This window comes from Palaemon carinicauda, chromosome 20 (assembly GCF_036898095.1).
Source record: "Palaemon carinicauda isolate YSFRI2023 chromosome 20, ASM3689809v2, whole genome shotgun sequence".
NCBI lineage: Eukaryota > Metazoa > Arthropoda > Malacostraca > Decapoda > Palaemonidae > Palaemon > Palaemon carinicauda.
The window spans coordinates 107,695,065-107,712,213 of record NC_090744.1 but is presented as its reverse complement, the minus strand read 5'-3'; the positions used below and the strand labels follow the sequence as shown (position 1 = coordinate 107,712,213).

The 17,149-nt window shown below is 49.4% G+C and overlaps 1 protein-coding gene across 1 annotated transcript in view; it reads left to right on the top strand.

Moving 5' to 3' along the window:
- The window catches only part of LOC137614355 (uncharacterized), a 283,239-nt gene that overhangs the window by 29,409 nt on the left and 236,681 nt on the right, over positions 1-17,149 (top strand).

Below are 17,149 nucleotides of genomic sequence, written 5' to 3'. Positions count from 1 at the left end.
TCGTAATGACAAATTTCTTTATCGCTCAAAAGTTCGTATTATGTAATGTTAGTTTAATTTCTTTTTCAAATTCTAAATTACCTTTCACAACAGATTAAATGAAATTTCTTAATACTTTATCCCAACTGAATTATAATGACATTTCTTTAATCTTAAGAAAAAATATTTTATTGGTTCGAATTGACATTTAAATTCCATTGGAAAATTAGCAGTGAATTTGCCATTCCTTTTAGGTCTTAAGTGGTTCTGCATTGCTTGCGTTTACCTTTATTATAAAAGAAATTGGTACTAAAATTTTCAATTTGAAATTGCTACCAAAGCAATTCCTGTATATATACCAAAGGATATGTAATTGCTACCCTTTCAAGAGTACTCCATACATATGCCAATCTTACTGTTTATGGCTTCATGGTGCAAAGCAATATTCGGCCCAAATCAGAATTACCCCTTCAATTATGCAATCCATTTAATATTCTTGCTTCCGTTGTTCCTAATACAGTACAGGGGGTCCTCGGGTTACGACGCTGATCCGTTCTTAAGACGCGGTGTAACCCGAATTTCCGTGTAAGTCGGAACACCATAAATATACGTACTGTACTGTACTGTAAAGTATTACTGTATACTGTACTATAATAAAATGTATCAAATAACATAAAAACAATATTAGAAAAAGAGAAAACAATTCCTTACCACATGAATTAAAGTAAATATCAATAAAAAAAGAAAACAATTCCTTACCACATGAATTAAAGTAAATATCAATAAAAAAAGAAAACAATTCCTTACCACATGAATTAAAGTAAATATCAATAAAAAAAAAGAAAACAATTCCTTACTACATGAATTAAAGTAAATATCAATAAAAAAAGAAAACAATTCCTTACCACATGAATTAATGTAAATATCAATAAAAAAAAAGAAAACAATTCCTTACCACATGAATTAAAGTAAATATCAATAAAAAAAGAAAACAATTCCTTACCAAATGAATTAAAGTAAATATCAATAAAAAAAAGAAAACAATTCCTTACCACATGAATTAAAGTAAATATCAATAAAAAAAAAAGAGAACAATTCCTTACCTTATTCCTATGGTTGGCTTGCACACTGGAAGGGATGTTGCAAGGGACGGAGAGACTGGTTTGTTGTGGAGAGGAAGGTGCAGAAGATGCTGGAGAAACTGGGGCAGGTGAATCAGGATTCTCTGGAAGTGAGACAGAAGATGCTGGAGAAGCTGGGGCAGGCGAGTCTGGAGGTGAAGAGCCTACAAGAGGTGGTGGAGAAGCAGAGGCAGCTGAGGTTGATGGCAGAGGCTCTGTAGCAATAGAGGCAGCTGAGGTTGATGGTAGAGGCTCTGTTGCAGGCAAATCTGGAGTAGTAGAGGCAGCTGATGTAGAGGGTGCAGTTCTCTCTACTTTCTTAAAATACTGCTCCAGGTTAGACTGGACAGAGAGGATCCTCTTCTCATCCAAAATTTCCTTATAACACTGCAGTAAGTCCATGACACCTCTGGAAACCCTGGTGAACCTGTCCATGTTGGGATCTTGAGCCTCGAAAGTTGCCAATGCTTGTTGTATCTCGGCAAAACCTTTTGACAAGCCCTGCCTTGTGAAAGCCTTAGGGTCTGGGGTGGGGGCTTCTTCCTCTTCCTCTATGATCTGCTTCTCCAGTTGTATCAAGTCCCCAGCAGATAACTCCTCTCCATGAGATTCTAGCAGCTCCGTAACATCATCAACCTCCATCTCCAAATCGGTTTCCTTACTCAGGGCAACAATGTTCTTGATAACATTTTGATCTTCCAACCAAAGCACTAATAACCTTTCCATTTCGATAATTAAACCACTACGCTGTTTCGTTATCACTGTTGCTTTCATTGGAGCAGATCCTTTTACGTGTTCAACAATGCGCTCCTTATCTTTAAGGATAGTAGCCACGGTCGAACGGCTAAGGCCAAGCGATCGGCCAATGTTCGTTGGCGTTTCACCGTTTTTAGACCGCTTAATAATGTCTAATTTCACTTCCATGGTGATGGCCTTCCTTTTCTTCGATGCACTACCATCAGAAGAATCTGCCTTGCGCTTTGGAGCCATAATGAAGGGCAAAAAGTTAAAAAAAACGATCAAACACGTGAGAGAAAGAACAGGCAATCACAACCAAAAATGGCGTATGAGTGGAACTGAGCGACGCCGTCTTCCTCGCCCATAACCACCGCAAAGCGTATTCATCCACCGCGCTAGAAACTAGTTCGCAATTGTTTACGTCGCTTACGACGCTAACGGTGTAAGACGGAACGACGCTTAATATTATTTTTATATTTTTATGGGGCGCGTTCGTAACGGCGAAACCGCGTAAGTCGGGACCGTCGTAACCCGAGGACCTACTGTATAAACATTATTCCTGACTTGGTCTTCCCTGTCAAAGTAGTTGAGAACGTATTAGAGAGGGTTTGGATTTGCAGATGGATTACTAACAAGAACTGAAAAGCATTTATTAGTTCTTCCCTTGTACTTCCTTTGAGTACATATTAATTTTACAGCCTTAAGGCCATAACATTTATGAAGAACCCCCTTTATCTTGTTCTTGATTTAATTATGCACATATGAAGTATTTTTCTATGCTACCAGACCTAAAGTGTTTGGTAAAACCTTGAATACTATCCCCTCTTTGTTCCAAGAACCTTGTTTTTTCATTTCCATTGCTGTTACTCAGATAAGGAAGTCGTTTTTATGGCGAGTTTAAAATCAACATCTTTATCTGGATAACATTCACTGACAGGCTGCCAACGTAGGAACCTGTGTCTCCCGAAAGGTTGAGGCAATCTTAAATGAGTTAATATGTTTTAAATCTTTTTAGTAATTCATGATTGTCAAAAGAGAATTGTGAATCAGCACTAGTTGACACATGGCCCTAAAAACTTTTAACGATATGTCAACTATTGGCAGGTTGTTATCCTCACTCATACCTATCTTACCCGTGGTAAAAGACATACTTCTCCTTCCACATTATATGACTTGGCTAAGATGTTAAAAGCTTTACTTTTTTCAGGTGTGGCTGTGCTTGAGGGAGCAGCATGTGTGTTTGCCCAGGCAAGGCTGGACACTCCTGCTGCACATTCATGTCCCAGGAAGGCACAGACCCTCACTATCTTTGTCCTACATGCAGAGGACACTCTTGCATGCTGGCTTCTCCTTGCCCAGAGTGAATGGAGTGGCCATCCTCCCAGTGGGAGCAGTATAGCTGGAGAAGATATTAGAAGTTAAAAAGACACTTTCCTACCAGGTCTTCCTTGAAGTCAAAGTAGTCCAAACCTCTCTCCCTCACCCTTGTCACCCTCCTCTCTGTCTCTGCTTGATCAGTCTCCTCCAGAGAATGGCCGAGCGTGAGTGGTGGCCGGTTGATTCTTGGTCGACCGGTGGGACAGACTGTCATTCTCCCCTCCCTTAGTGAGGTGGAAGACAACCTGCAAGAGGAGATATTGTCTCAAGACGGTTTGCATCTTCTGGGTATGCCCTCTGAGGACAGGCTACTGTAGGTGGAGATGGGTGCACAGCAGGAAAAGATTTCATCTCCTGCTGGGGTTGGTCTCGGCCTTTCCTCTTCTAGAACTAACAGGAGGGATCTCCTCCTGCATGGTCTCAGACCCCTGGAACCTTCTTCCTTCTTGGTTCCTCTCCCACTGGAGGTTCTAGATGGTGGTTCTTGTCAGAGTACCCCATCAGCACTTTCTCCGCCCAGGAAGAAAGCTCTTGCTGAGCCCACTTAGCAGGAAGAAGACCCCAGTCTTCCTACCCCTTCCATGCTCTTCGATTGACTCCCTCGCAAGAGCGAGTGGTTGCCTACACTAGAGAGTTTTACTCCCCTGGCAGCACGGAAGTGTGTTTCGACACCTGCCCAGTGCAAAGTTCTATGGAATTCTTAGGTGGTCGTAATGATTGTCCTTCAACCCAGTGCACTTGCGCAACTGAGTTCTCATAAGACTCTAGTAGGCATCGGTGAACTGAGATACCTGTAACTCATCAGGCTAGCACTAGCACTGTTTGTCAGTGCTCGCTAGTGAGGTTGGCAAACACAGCATCTACACTCTCTCACAACCTCCCCCATTCAGCACCTATTACAACTGGGTGTAGAAGTTGTGCTATAATGTAAAAGTTAGTAGAGTTTAGACTGAATGATAGAAGATAAGAAACAGAAACTTTTAAAGAAGAAGGATATAAAGCAAGTTCAGCTAAGGGCTGAAGGAACGTTGTGAAGACCCTGAAGTAATACTTGTTCCGTAACCGAAATACAAACCACGCTATTTACATAGGGGTTTACTTTCGGCGTAGCTGAAATGACGAACCATTAGATTTTAACTAGGGTTAAACTACCCTCCCCCCCCCCCGGTAGTTAGCACGGGGGTAGGGGAGGGGTAGCTAGTAGGGAAGGGGTAGCTAGCTACCCCTCCCCCCCACACACCGGCGAGCTGCCTCACTTCACTTTTAGCTCGGACGATGTACAGACGTGTCTGTCTCGTCCTCGCATATTTGACAGCCTTAATCTGTGTTTCTTTTTCTTTCAGTTGTGTGTTTGAAGTTGGCCTCTACCTTTTCTTCCCATTATGCGGAAATGCCCTGGACTTCCCGACCGCCCCTGTGGAACATTCATGTCGGTGGTTGATACAGACCCTCACACCCTTTGCCCGCAGTGTCGAGGTCAACGGTGTGAAAGTGATAATGTTTGTATGGAATGTAGGGAGTGGCCTACCTCCCAGTGGGAGAGGTTTGCCCGGCGGCGTAAGAAGAGTTCTAAGCGAGACCGTTCTCCCTCAAGGACTGCCTTGGGGAATGAAGGTTCCAAGGACTCTTCTTCCGTTGCCCGAACCTCCTCCGAAGCTCCCACTCGTTCCGTCTCTCGCGAGAGGCCTCCGAGTGGTAGCGTAGGTCCTTCTTTTGTTTCCCAATCTCGGGGTTCGGGAGAGGGCGTTGCCTCCCATAGCGAGGCAGCTCCCCCTCCTACTCCGGGGGAGGACATTATTGATTTTGTTGATTATCTGTATCTAACAATGATCTTTTCCAGCTTTGGGCTTCCTTGGGGCTTAAGGGCTCGCCCTCCAAGGAAGCCCTGTTTGATCTGATCCAGTTGGGGACAGCTGTCCAACAGTCGCCGGTAATACCAGAGGTAGACCCTCTAGCTATTGTCGACATTGTTGTGGCAGAGGCGTCCGACGGGTTGGGTCAAACCCCAGCTGCTACTGTTGCGGATATTGCTGAAGGCTCAGGTTCCCCCTCCGAACATCCTTCGAGGGGAAAGCTGGGTCTAACGGTCTCCTGCGGGTGTTCCTCCCCCTCGGGGGAGTGCACTAACAAAGACTCCTCTTTGGAGGACCGACGACGGTGATACCCTGCCTCGAGGTCGTCTTCGCCGTAAGGCTCGCCCTCCTCTTCGCCGCCGAGGCCTTCCTTCTCCTTACAAGGGAGTTAAGAGGCGCCCTCTCTTCGGGTCTTCATCTTCATCGTCCCCTGCAAAGGACTCTTCTCGTAGGGAGGAGACCGTGGCAGTAACATCACTGGACCTCTCCGCAGATCGTTCGCGATCTGCGCCTGCCAGATCTTCCTTGTTAACTCAAGCACCGGTCTCTTCGGGGCAGAAGGGCTTATCCCTGTGCACCCTTCAGAAGCGCGCAAGCGCCACCACTCTTCTGATCGCCAGCGCCCTCCTGCTCGTCAACGCTCTCCTGCTCGCCAGGGCTCTCCTGCTCGCCAGCGCTCTCCTGTGCGCAAGAGCTCTCCTGCTGAAGAGTCACCTGACTCTCCTTGCCAGCGCTCTCCTGATCAGCGCTCTCCTGCTCGCCAGCGTTCACCTGCTCGCCAGCGCTCTCCTGCTCGCCAGCGCTCTCCTGCGATTGAGTCATCAGACTCTTCTCACCAGTGCTCTCCTGGTCGCCAACGCACCCCTGATCACCAGCGCTCTCCTGCTCGTCAGCGCTCTCCTGATCTCCAGCGCACTCCTGCTCGCCAGCGTTCACCTGCTCGCCAGCGCTCTCCTGCTCGCCAGCGCTCTTCTGTTCCTGCTGCGCGCCCTGCGCGTCAACAGTCTCCTGAGCGCTGTCAACCTCCTGCTCGTCAGCGCACTACTGCGCGCCCAGTTCCTGATGCGCGCCATGCGCTCCAACGTTCGCCCACGCGCCCACGACCTTCGGATCTGGCGCAGGCAAGGACATTGATCCTTTGCCTCACCAGCGTTCCCCTGCGCGTCGTCCGCCGCCTACGCACCACCGTGCGTTTTCTCTGGTGCGCACTTCTAAAGTGCAAGCGCACCCGCGCGCCCACGAGTCGACTCCTGAGCCCGGCCACATCAGCGCCCCCTGGCTCTGCGCCCCAGTTGGCAACTTCTCTCCGCGCTATCCTACGCATCAGCGATCACTTACGAGCCAGCGTTCTTCTACGCGTCCGCGCGATCCTTCGCCTGTGCGCGAACGATCGCCAACGCGCCCATGCGTCTGATCGCCACAGGCCACCGACTCGCCCACTCGCTAACTCGCCTGTGCGCAGTCGGTCGCCTACTCGCCCTACGCGTCATCGTTCGCCAACGCGCCATCGCTCGCCAACACGCCATCGCTCTCCTGATTGCCAGCGATCACCCGGACACTCGCGCCCACCCTTACCTGTGCATTCACGCACACCTTCGCCTGCGCGCCCCCTTGCCAGTGCGTCCATTCGCCCGCGCGCCATCTCGCCCGCGCACCTGCGCGCCAATGGTCACCCGCGCGCGACCCAGCGATTTTGCCATCGCACAAGCGCCAGCGCGACCCCCAACGCGATTCCCGCCGGGTTTCGTAGTGCGCCCAACCTCGCGAGTTGACGGGGCCACATGCTTCCAGATCGTCCTCCCGATCGTCATCTCGTAAGCGCCGAGCACACGTCCAGGACCTTCGCGTAGGAGGGTCCTTCCAGAACTCTTTGCTGGAGTCCTGTATCCCTCCCAGGAGGGAGCCCAAGGACTCAAAGACGATACCCAAGTCATCTTCGAGGTTTCGTCCAGAGCCAACCGTACCCCAGGAGAACGTCCGCGTGTCCCCCCAAGAAGAGCCATTGGGGACAAGAGACTTAGCTGCCAGTCCACAAGGAGGAGAGCAGCGCGAGTCAGAGCACGCCTTCTGTCAGGTCCTTAATCTAATGAGGCAACTCAATAGTTTTAAGGACCCCGAGACCGCCCCCCGCGAAGGCAAGGATACGGTCCTGGACCAAGTTTATGGTATTCAGAAGCCCCCCAAGGCCAGTGCAGCCCTGCCATGGTCCCAGGGGGTGAAGAGTGCCAGGGACAAGGTCGAGGGCCAGCTTTCCGAGCTCGCCTCCTCCAGCCGTTCTTCTGCTGGGAACAAGCTCCTCCCACCTCCTCGCGTTCAGCAGAGGAGGTACTTCGAGATCATGGAGGAGTCTTGTTTAGCTCTTCCCCTCCACCACTCTGTGGAAGAGCTCACCAGAGGTCTCTCTCTAGAGAAACTCAATGCCCGGCAGGTGACATTCTCAGCGTCGGAGATCCTAAGCCAAGAGAAAGTCGCTAAGTGTGCCATGCAGGCCACTTCGTGGCTGGATATCTGGCTAGGGTCTCTGGGCATCCTATTGTGCTCTGAGGACTTGTCCAAGGAGAACAATAGGAAGGCCCTGGAGACCTTCCTCCTCTCGGGCACGCGTTCCATCGAGTTTTTGGCTCACCAGGTCACTAACCTGTGGGCTAACTCTATTCTAAAGCGTCGTGATGCGGTGACTGAGAGGTTTCACCTGAAGGTCCCCGCTATGGATGTCAGCAAGCTCAGACATTCCTCCATCCTTGGAGGAAACCTGTTTGAGCCCAAGGATATAGAACGGACAGCTGAGAGGTGGAGGAAGACAAGTCATGATTCGCTCCCCCAGAAGGCCCTTACATCTCGGCCCTACAAACCTCCAGCTCCTCAACAGCAGCCTCGCAGGACACCGAAGCAGGCTCCGGCAGCTAAGACCAAGGTGTCTAAACAGCAGCCCTTTCCTGTCAAAGACAAGAAGGGCGGAAAGTCCTCCAGGGGAGGCAGAAATCCTAGAAGGAGCGGCCGAGGCCGCAAACGCTAGGATTGGCAATCCCCCTGCGTGTCCACCTGTAGTGGGATGCCTGTAAAGTTGCGTGCTCAGGTGGCAGCAACACGGGGCCGATTCCTGGATGGTCTCTGTGATCGGACAAGGATATCGCGTCCCGTTCATAACATCTCAACCTCCCCTGACAGCGAATCCAGTGTCGTTGAGCTCCTATGCCATGGGATCGGCAAAGGGGCTAGCCCTTCAGGCAGAAGTCGAGACCATGCTCAAGAAGGATGCTCTCCAGGTGGTCGTAGACGGCTACCCAAGCTTCTTCAGTCGACTCTTTCTTGTAAAGAAGGTGTCTGGAGGCTGGAGACCCGTCATCGACCTCTCAACCCTGAACAAGTTTGTCAAGCAAACTTTGTTCAGCATGGAGACAGCATTCACGGTTAGACTTGCAGCAGTGAGACCGCAAGACTTCATTTGCACACTGGATCTGAAGGACGCGTACTTTCAGATCCCAATCCATCCGTCTTTCAGGAAGTACCTAAGATTCAGCCTAGACAGCAAGATCTACCAATTCAAGGTGCAGTGTTTCGGTCTCTTCACAGCACCTCAGGTGTTCACCATAGTATTCACACTGATATCTTCGTGGGCGCACAGGAACGGCATCCGTCTCCTCCGTTATCTGGACGACTGGCTGATCCTGGCTGACTCGGAGTCGACCCTTCTTCAACACTGAGAGAGGCTTCTGGGAATTTGCCAAGATCTAGAGATCATGGTAAATCTCGAGAAGTCCTCTCTGCTCCCAACACAACGACTGGTATATCTAAGCATGATATTAGACACCAATCTCCACAAAGCCTTTCCATCAGATGACAGGATAGCAAGGCTGAGGAGGGTTGCAAAGCCTTTCCTCAGTCGAGAAGACCTTCCAGCCCAATCTTGGTTACGTCTCTTAGGTAACCTAGCCTCCTTAGCCCGTCTTGTTCCCAACGGCTGCCTCAGGATGAGATCCCTGCAGTGGCGGCTCAAGTCCCGGTGGGATCAAGGCGTCGATTCCCCGGACTCTCTGGTCTCGATAGGACCTGCGTAACGGACAGACCTGCTATGGTGGCTGACCGACGACAACCTTCGAAAGGGAGTGGATCTTCTCGTCCTTCCCCCGGATTTGATGCTGTTTTCGGACGCATCAAAAGAAGGGTGGGGGGCCCACGTTCTGAACCAGAGGGCCTCAGGCCTATGGTCAGAATCAGAAAAGTACCTCCACATCAACCTGCTAGAGATGAAGGCCGTATTTCTGGCCCTTCAACAGTTTCAACAGACCCTGGCGGGCCACTCCGTGGTGGTGATGAGCGACAACACCACAGTAGTGGCTTATATCAACAAGCAGGGAGGTACCTTTTCACGACAGCTATCCCATCTTGCAGTAGAGATACTGAGATGGACCGAAGTCCACTCGATACGTCTATCATCTCGCTTCATTCCTGGCAAAAGGAATGTGCTTGCTGACAGTCTGAGCAGAGCTTCACAGATAGTGAGTACTGAGTGGTCTTTGGATCCTCAAGTAGCCAACAAAGTCCTGACTTTGTGGGGTTCCCCGACAGTGGACCTGTTCGCGACAGCCTTGAATTTCAAGCTGCCGCTGTACTGCTCCCCAGTCCCGGACCCCAAGGCACTCTGGCAAGGTGCCTTCCAACAACGGTGGGACATCATCGACGTCTACGCCTTCCCACCGTTCTGTCTGATGAGAAGGGTGCTCAACAAGACCAGACTATCGGTCAACCTGTCGATGACCTTAATAGCTCCACTATGGCATCATGCAGAGTGGTTCCCGGACCTTCTGCAGCTCCTGATGGAACTCCCGAGAGAGCTTCCCCCACGACACGAGCTACTCAGACAACCACATTGCAACATCTTCCACAAAGCCGTAGCATCGCTTCGGCTTCACGCCTGGAGACTAGCCAGCGTCTCCTCACTGAGAGAGGCTTTTCACAACAAGTTGCGGAAAGGATGTCTCGACACCTGTGAAAGTGATCCGCAGGGGTCTACCAGGCGAAGTGGAGAGTCTTCTGTGGTTGGAGTCGTGGGAGGGGTATCTCTCCCCTCGATGCCACTATTCCAGCAATAGCGGAGTTTCTCGTGTATTTGCGGGAGGAAATGCGCCTTTCGGTCTCGGCGCTGAAAGGCTATCGCTCAGCCTTAAGCCCAGCCTTCAGGCTGAAAGGAATAGACATTTCCTCCTCGCTGGAACTTTCCTTACTCATACGAAGCTACGAGCTTACCTGCCCTCAGTCGGAAGTGAGATCTCCTCCATGGAACGTGGTTTGGGTCCTCAGGACTCTGAAGAGACCCCCGTTCGAACCATTACGCCAGGCCTCTGACCAACACTTGACTTGGAAGACAGTATTCCTACTCGCTCTGGCTTCGGCCAAGCGGGTCAGTGAACTTCATGGTCTCTCATACGACATCGCCCATTCAAGGGGATGGGGGGAGGTAATGTTCAGGTTCGTCCCTGAGTTTGTTGCCAAGACTCAGAACCCTGGAGTGCCGGACCCACGGTTCGACTCCTTCAGGGTTATGAGTCTCCGTTCCGTAACAGATGACCCAGATCATCTGCTACTCTGCCCAGTAAGAAGTCTGAGACGTTATCTGAAGAGAACAGCTGCAGTCCGTCCCCGCGTGCAAGCTCTGTTTGTGAGTACGGGAAGGACGAAGAGGAGGGTCACCAAGAATACCATCTCAGCCTGAATTCGACGGACTATTCATCATGCCTTGAATCCAGACCCTCCTCCGTCACGTCACCCTAGGGCACATGATGTCAGGGGGATCGCCACGTCTCTGGCCTTCAAGAGAAACTTCTCTGTGACGCAGGTGCAACAAGCTGGGGTCTGGAAGCGTCAAACGACCTTCACAGCCCACTACCTGCAGGACGTGACCCACAGGAGCCTCGATACTTTTTCTATCGGCCCTGTGGTGGCTGCACAACAGCTGGTCTAACCTCAGGCTCCTTAATGGGCAAGTAGCAGAAGGTTGAGGGCACTGTTACCCGGTTTTAGTCTGCGTGAATGAAAGAAAATGTCTGGCCCTTACTTCTTTCTTCATCCTCCCCTCTCTTGGGGAATGCAGCATCCTGGGTCTCTGCATAGCTGACCTCAAACCTCTGCAGGTAAACCATGCTGTCGCGTCCCCCATACCCTGACGAGGTACTATGGGGACGTCCTAGCCTAGAATTCCATATAAAGGACTTCAGGTCAACTTCCTAGGATGAGTCACACTTCATTTCTCCACACACAACTTATGTAGGCCGCACGTTAGCAAGAAACTTGCTAGGCGCAGGGACTCTTTTTCTCGAGTGCTGCTCACTCGGATTCTGAGTCCCCGGGTAAGCCAAAGCCAGTAAGGCTGAGGACTTTCCACCCTACCTAAGGGTAAGTCACCCTATGTAAATAGCGTGGTTTGTATTTCGGTTACGGAACAAATGACAAATTCGGAGGTATTTTCCTAACCATACAAACCTTAGCTATTTACACATATTTGCCCACCAGCCCTGTCCCCCAAGACAAGTCCTACCTCTAAGTGAAGTGAGGCAGCTCACTGGTGTGTGTGGGGGGGAGGGGTAGCTAGCTATCCCTCCCCTACCCTCGTGCTAACTAGCGCGGGGGGTTGTTTAACCTTCATTAAAATCTAATGGCTCGTCATTTCAGCTACGCCGAAAGTAAACCCCTATGTAAATAGCTAAGGTTTGTATGGTTAGGAAAAATACAAATTATCTCCGAATTTGTCATCTTAAGTACACCACATAGTAGTGCCATTATTGCAGCATCTCTTCACCCAGTAGCTGTATTATCTTTCTAGCCCTATACATTACTTCCTTTCCTGTCTAAATTATTCTGTTGATCTTGACTTTTACTTCCCTGTGTCACTGCAGGGTTTTCCTCCAGTTGCACATAGCTGTGTTCTGGTTAGCTTAAGCAATGGACTCGATGTCCCTAACTCCATAAAGGTATTCATCTTGTTATTAACAAAGTGAATGTTGCCTCCCTCCCCAGTCTTGATAATGGCAACTCGTATTAGATAGTTTCTCTCACAATTTCCATGTTGTTCTCAAAACTATGGGGTATTCTTCTTGTTAATATAAAGAAGCACTGAAAGTTATTCCTGTACTATCAGCTTATGACCATGATGGACCTTCACTTTGTGAATAGTAAGTCAACCTGGCACTCATTAACTATATGATGATTACTCTACGACCAGAATTAAGGAAATTATGGGATTCTGGTAGTATTGTATGCCTGCTAGCATTCCACCCATATAAGGTTGGGGTGGCTGGGTCACCATCACTTTACTCTTAGGCACCATGCCAATCAGACTCTGCTTCGACTGCTGTCCACGCTTCGGCAACACCCGAAGGCGCGCAACCAACCAGGGGAGTGTGATCGTCAGAGACCACATGTCAGCCCAGGGAGTGACCAATCATCAGAACGCAGCAGACCAGTGACATGCCTTTCCTCAACACTCGACCTTGTGAAGAGTTCTATTAGACCTTCGTGCTCTCCAACTCACTCTTGCAAGCCAAAGCAAAAGGCTATACCGGTTCCCTTTGAGAAGAAAAGGCCATGGTTTAACGTCTTGTTAAAAGTGGTAAGTTTGGCGGTATCTGGCACTATTCCCGCAGGTAAACGGTTATTAGCAGCCTCTACCAGTACTCCCCAGATTCCATTACAGAAGATGATCTCCTCGAGGACCTCCACTCCGTTGTCCGACCCTAGACATAGGTCTGAGATCCTTGAGTCTCCCCAATAACACCACCCTCACCTATTAAGTTGAGGATGCGTGGTTCCAAGGGCCCCGCTGAGGCATTTCAGCAGGTTTTCTCTTGGCTGGTGATGACACTTGGTGATGACAACGAAGTAGAGGAGGAGACAGAAGAACCCGACTCCCCCTCCTGGAGACATCCTTCATCCCTGTACAAGCCTGGGTTCTAGATCCCCTGGGGAGATTTTACTGATAGTCATACTGGCTCTCTCCCATCAAGGTTGTTCCCCCGGAACATTACACTTCTTGCATGGTGTCTGACCACCCTTCACAGGTTCCTTCCCCGAAGGTGTTCCTGTTTCCAGCAGGGTTAGAGAGGACGCAAGACCTTCCCTAAGGGCGGAGATCCTTTCCCCCCCCGAGGGAGAGCCAGGACACATAGATCGCTCCAAAGAACAGCGCTGCTAGCTCTTCACTTCAGACTCAGAAGAGGTCTCGTGCAACTTCGTCTTCAGCAGCAATAATGACAGAAAGAGATGCTCCCAAGGTGTCTAGGCCTGCTTTGAGAAACAATGATGACTACGACCCACCCCAGGATCCCATGGGAAAGAGCATGTAGGTGGATGGCAACCAGTACTCAGGTAATGAGGACTATCTTCTGAGGGCAGCTAGTCCAAGGTACACTGAGGCGGAGCAGAAGGAGTCCAAATACACATTTTAGCAGGTTCTGGCCGGCATGAGGGTTATTAATGGCCAGGACGATTGAGCTGTTGCCCCTCAAGTGGGCAAGGACACCATACAGGACCATCTTCACTGCACCCACCCAGAGACCTCCCAATGCCAGTGCAGCTTTGCCTTGGTTTATGGGATTGAAAGGTACCAGGAGGAAGGCCTTAGCAGAGATAGCCAGCACTTAAAGCTCTCTTCACGCCGTGCCTCCTTGAAGCTTCTCCCACCTCCTTTCATCCAACAAAGGAGGTACTACGAGGTGTCCAATGAGACCCTTTCCGCCTTTTCACTAGAGACAGCAATCGAAGCCCTGACAAAAGGGGTTGCTTGCAACAGGCTTTCCAGTCTCCCAGTCACCGTCTCTGCTGCACATGCCTTGAACATGGAAAAAGTTGCGAAGTTTGCCATGCAGTTAATTTTGTGGCTGGATCTATGGTTGGGGTCAGTAGGACACCTGATCAAGGCCAAGGATTGTTCCCAGTACAGCACTAGGATGTTGATAGCAACATTCCTTTTATCGGGGACCAGAACTGTAGAGTTTCTTGCCCATCAGGTAGTCAAACTGTGGGCAAACCTCACTCTTAGACAAAGGGACTTTGTAATCGAGAAGTTCTATCGGCAGGTTCCTAAGGTGGTGACAAGAATGCGCTTCCCTCTTCAATGAGGATGATGTAGAAAAGGCGGCCGATCATGGGAGAAAGTCCAACCAAGATTCTCTTCTCCTGAGGGCCGTAACTTCCAGGTCCTACGGAGCACCCCATCCTTTGAGGAAGCATTTAACATTCAGGCCACAAACCAGCACCAAGAATGCAGGCTCATCAAAGGGTGCATTGAAGAAGCCCTTTCCTGGCAGGGATCAAAAGGGCAACAAGTCCAACCGAGGAGGCAAAGGAGTTGGAGGTATTGCTTGAGGCCGCTCCCATTAGGGAGGGCAATCCTCCCACTTGTCCACCAGTGGGGGGATGCCTGCAACACCGGTGGTAGAGGTGGCTGCAGCACGAGGCCAAACCCTGGACAGTGTTCGTGATTCGTTCAGGGTATCGCGTCCTATTCACATAATCTCTCCCTCTATTGACTCAAGAGTCCAATTCCGTCAAGCTCCTACATGAAGGGATCCGTGAAGGAGCTGGCCCTCTGGGCCAAAGTCAAGAGCATCTTAGAGAAGAGCGCTCTCCAAGAGGTTCTCAACGAATTTTCAGGCTTCTTCAGTTGACTCTTTCTTGTGAAATGCATCTGAAGCTGGAGACCCACTGTCAGCTCTGAAAATGTTTGTTCTACAAACTCCGTTCAGCATGGAGATGGCAGACACAGTCAGACAACCAGTAAGACCACAGAACTAAATGTGCACACTGGACCTCAAAGATGCATACTTTCAGATCCCAGTCCATTCTTTATCAAGGAAGTATCCAAAGATCATCCACGACAACTGGCAATACCAGTTCAAGGTGCTGTACTTCGGTTTTTCAACAGAACCTGAGGTTTTCACGAGGGTTTTTACCTTGGTGTCAACCTGGGCCCACAGGATTGGCATCTGTCAACTAAGATACTTGGACGACTGGCTGATTGTAGCAGATTAGGTGGTGACCTTTCTTCATTATTATTATTATTATTACTACATGTTATTATCATTATTTGCTAAGCTACAACCCAAGTTGGAAAAGCAGGATGCTATAAGCCCAAGGGCTTCAACAGGGAAAATAGCCCAGTAAGGAAAGGAAATAAGAAAAAATTAGAAAAGAAGTTTAAGAACAATAATGACATTAAAATAAATCTTTCATTTATAAAATATAAAAACTAGAAAATAACAAGAGGATAAAACTTATAAAAGGAAGAGAAATAAGATAGGATAGTGTGGCCGAGTGAACCATCAGGCAAGAGATCTCTAACCCAAGACAGTGGAAGACCATGGTACAGAGGCTATTGCACTACTCAAGACTAGAGAACAATGGATTAATTTTGGAGTTTCCTTCATCTAGATCAGCTGCTTACCATAGCTAAAGGAAAGTTGCTTACCATAGCTAAAGAGTCTCTTCTACCCTAGCCAAGAGGAAAGTAGCCACTGAACAATTTCAGTGCAGTAGTTAACCTCTTGAGAGAAGAAGAATTGTTTGGTAATTTCAGTGTTGTCAAGTGTATGAGGAAAGAGGAGAATGTGTAAAGAATAGGCCAGACTATTCTGTGTATGCGTCGGCAAAGATGAAATGAGCTGTAACCCAGACTCCTAGAATTTTACTGCAATCTAGGGATCGTGGTAAATCTCAAGAAGTCATCTCTGCTTCCATCACAGAGACTGGTATACCTAGGAATGATCATCAACGCCAGCCTGCAGAAAGTTTTCCAGTCAGAAAACAGGATTCAGAGGCTGAGGAAGGTGGCAAGCCTCTTCCTTCGAGAGACTATTCCAGCCCAGCGATGGTTATGTCTCAAAGGTCCACATCAGCTGCCTGCGAATTCGAACTCTGCAGTGGCAACTAAAATCCAGATGCGTTTAGTACGAGGACTCTCTGGATACTATGGTCCCTATGGGACCCAAACAGCAGATGGACCTGAGATAATGGGTGGTAGACGAAAATCTTCGCGAAGAGGTGTTCCCCTGGAATCGATGTCCTTTTGAGATGCATCAGAAGGGTAGTGGCCTCACATGCAACACTACACAGCCTCTGGGCTTTGGTCAGAGTCCTAAAGGTACCAGCACATAAATCTCCTAGAGATGAGGGCAGCCTTCTTAGTCCTACAGCAGTTCTTGTCAGACCAGTCTGTGGTGTTGATGAGCGACAAAACCAAAATGGCTTATGTAAACAAACAAGGCAGTACTTTTTCACAGCCCCTTTGCCATCTGGCAGTGGAGATGCTAAGATGGGCAGAAGATAACTCGGTGTCCCTTTCAGCTCGGTTCAATCCGGTCAAAAGGATTGTGCTTGCTGACAATCTGAGCAGAGCGACTCAGATACAGCAGTGGGCTCCAAATGGTCTTTGAATCCTCTAGTAGCCAACAAAATCCTGAATGTGGAGTTCCCTGGTGGTGGATCTGTTCGTGATGTCTCTGAACAACAGAGACATCAGTAGGACACCTGATCAAGGCCAAGGATTGTTCCCAGTACAGCACTATGATGTTGATAGCAACATTCCTTTTATCGGGGACCAGAACTGTAGAGTTTCTCGCCCATCAGGTAGTCAAACTGTGGGCAAACCTCACTCTTAGACAAAGGGACTTTGTAATCGAGAAGTTCTATCGGCAGGTTCCTAAGGTGGAGGTGACAAGAATGCGCTTCCCTCTTCAATGAGGATGATGTAGAAAAGGCGGCCGATCATGGGAGAAAGTCCAACCAAGATTCTCTTCTCCTGAGGGCCGTAACTTCCAGGTCCTACGGAGCACCCCATCCTTTGAGGAAGCATTTAACATTCAGGCCACAAACCAGCACCAAGAATGCAGGCTCATCAAAGGGTGCATTGAAGAAGCCCTTTCCTGGCAGGGATCAAAAGGGCAACAAGTCCAACCGAGGAGGCAAAGGAGTTGGAGGTATTGCTTGAGGCCGCTCCCATTAGGGAGGGCAATCCTCCCACTTGTCCACCAGTGGGGGGATGCCTGCAACACCGGTGGTAGAGGTGGCTGCAGCACGAGGCCAAACCCT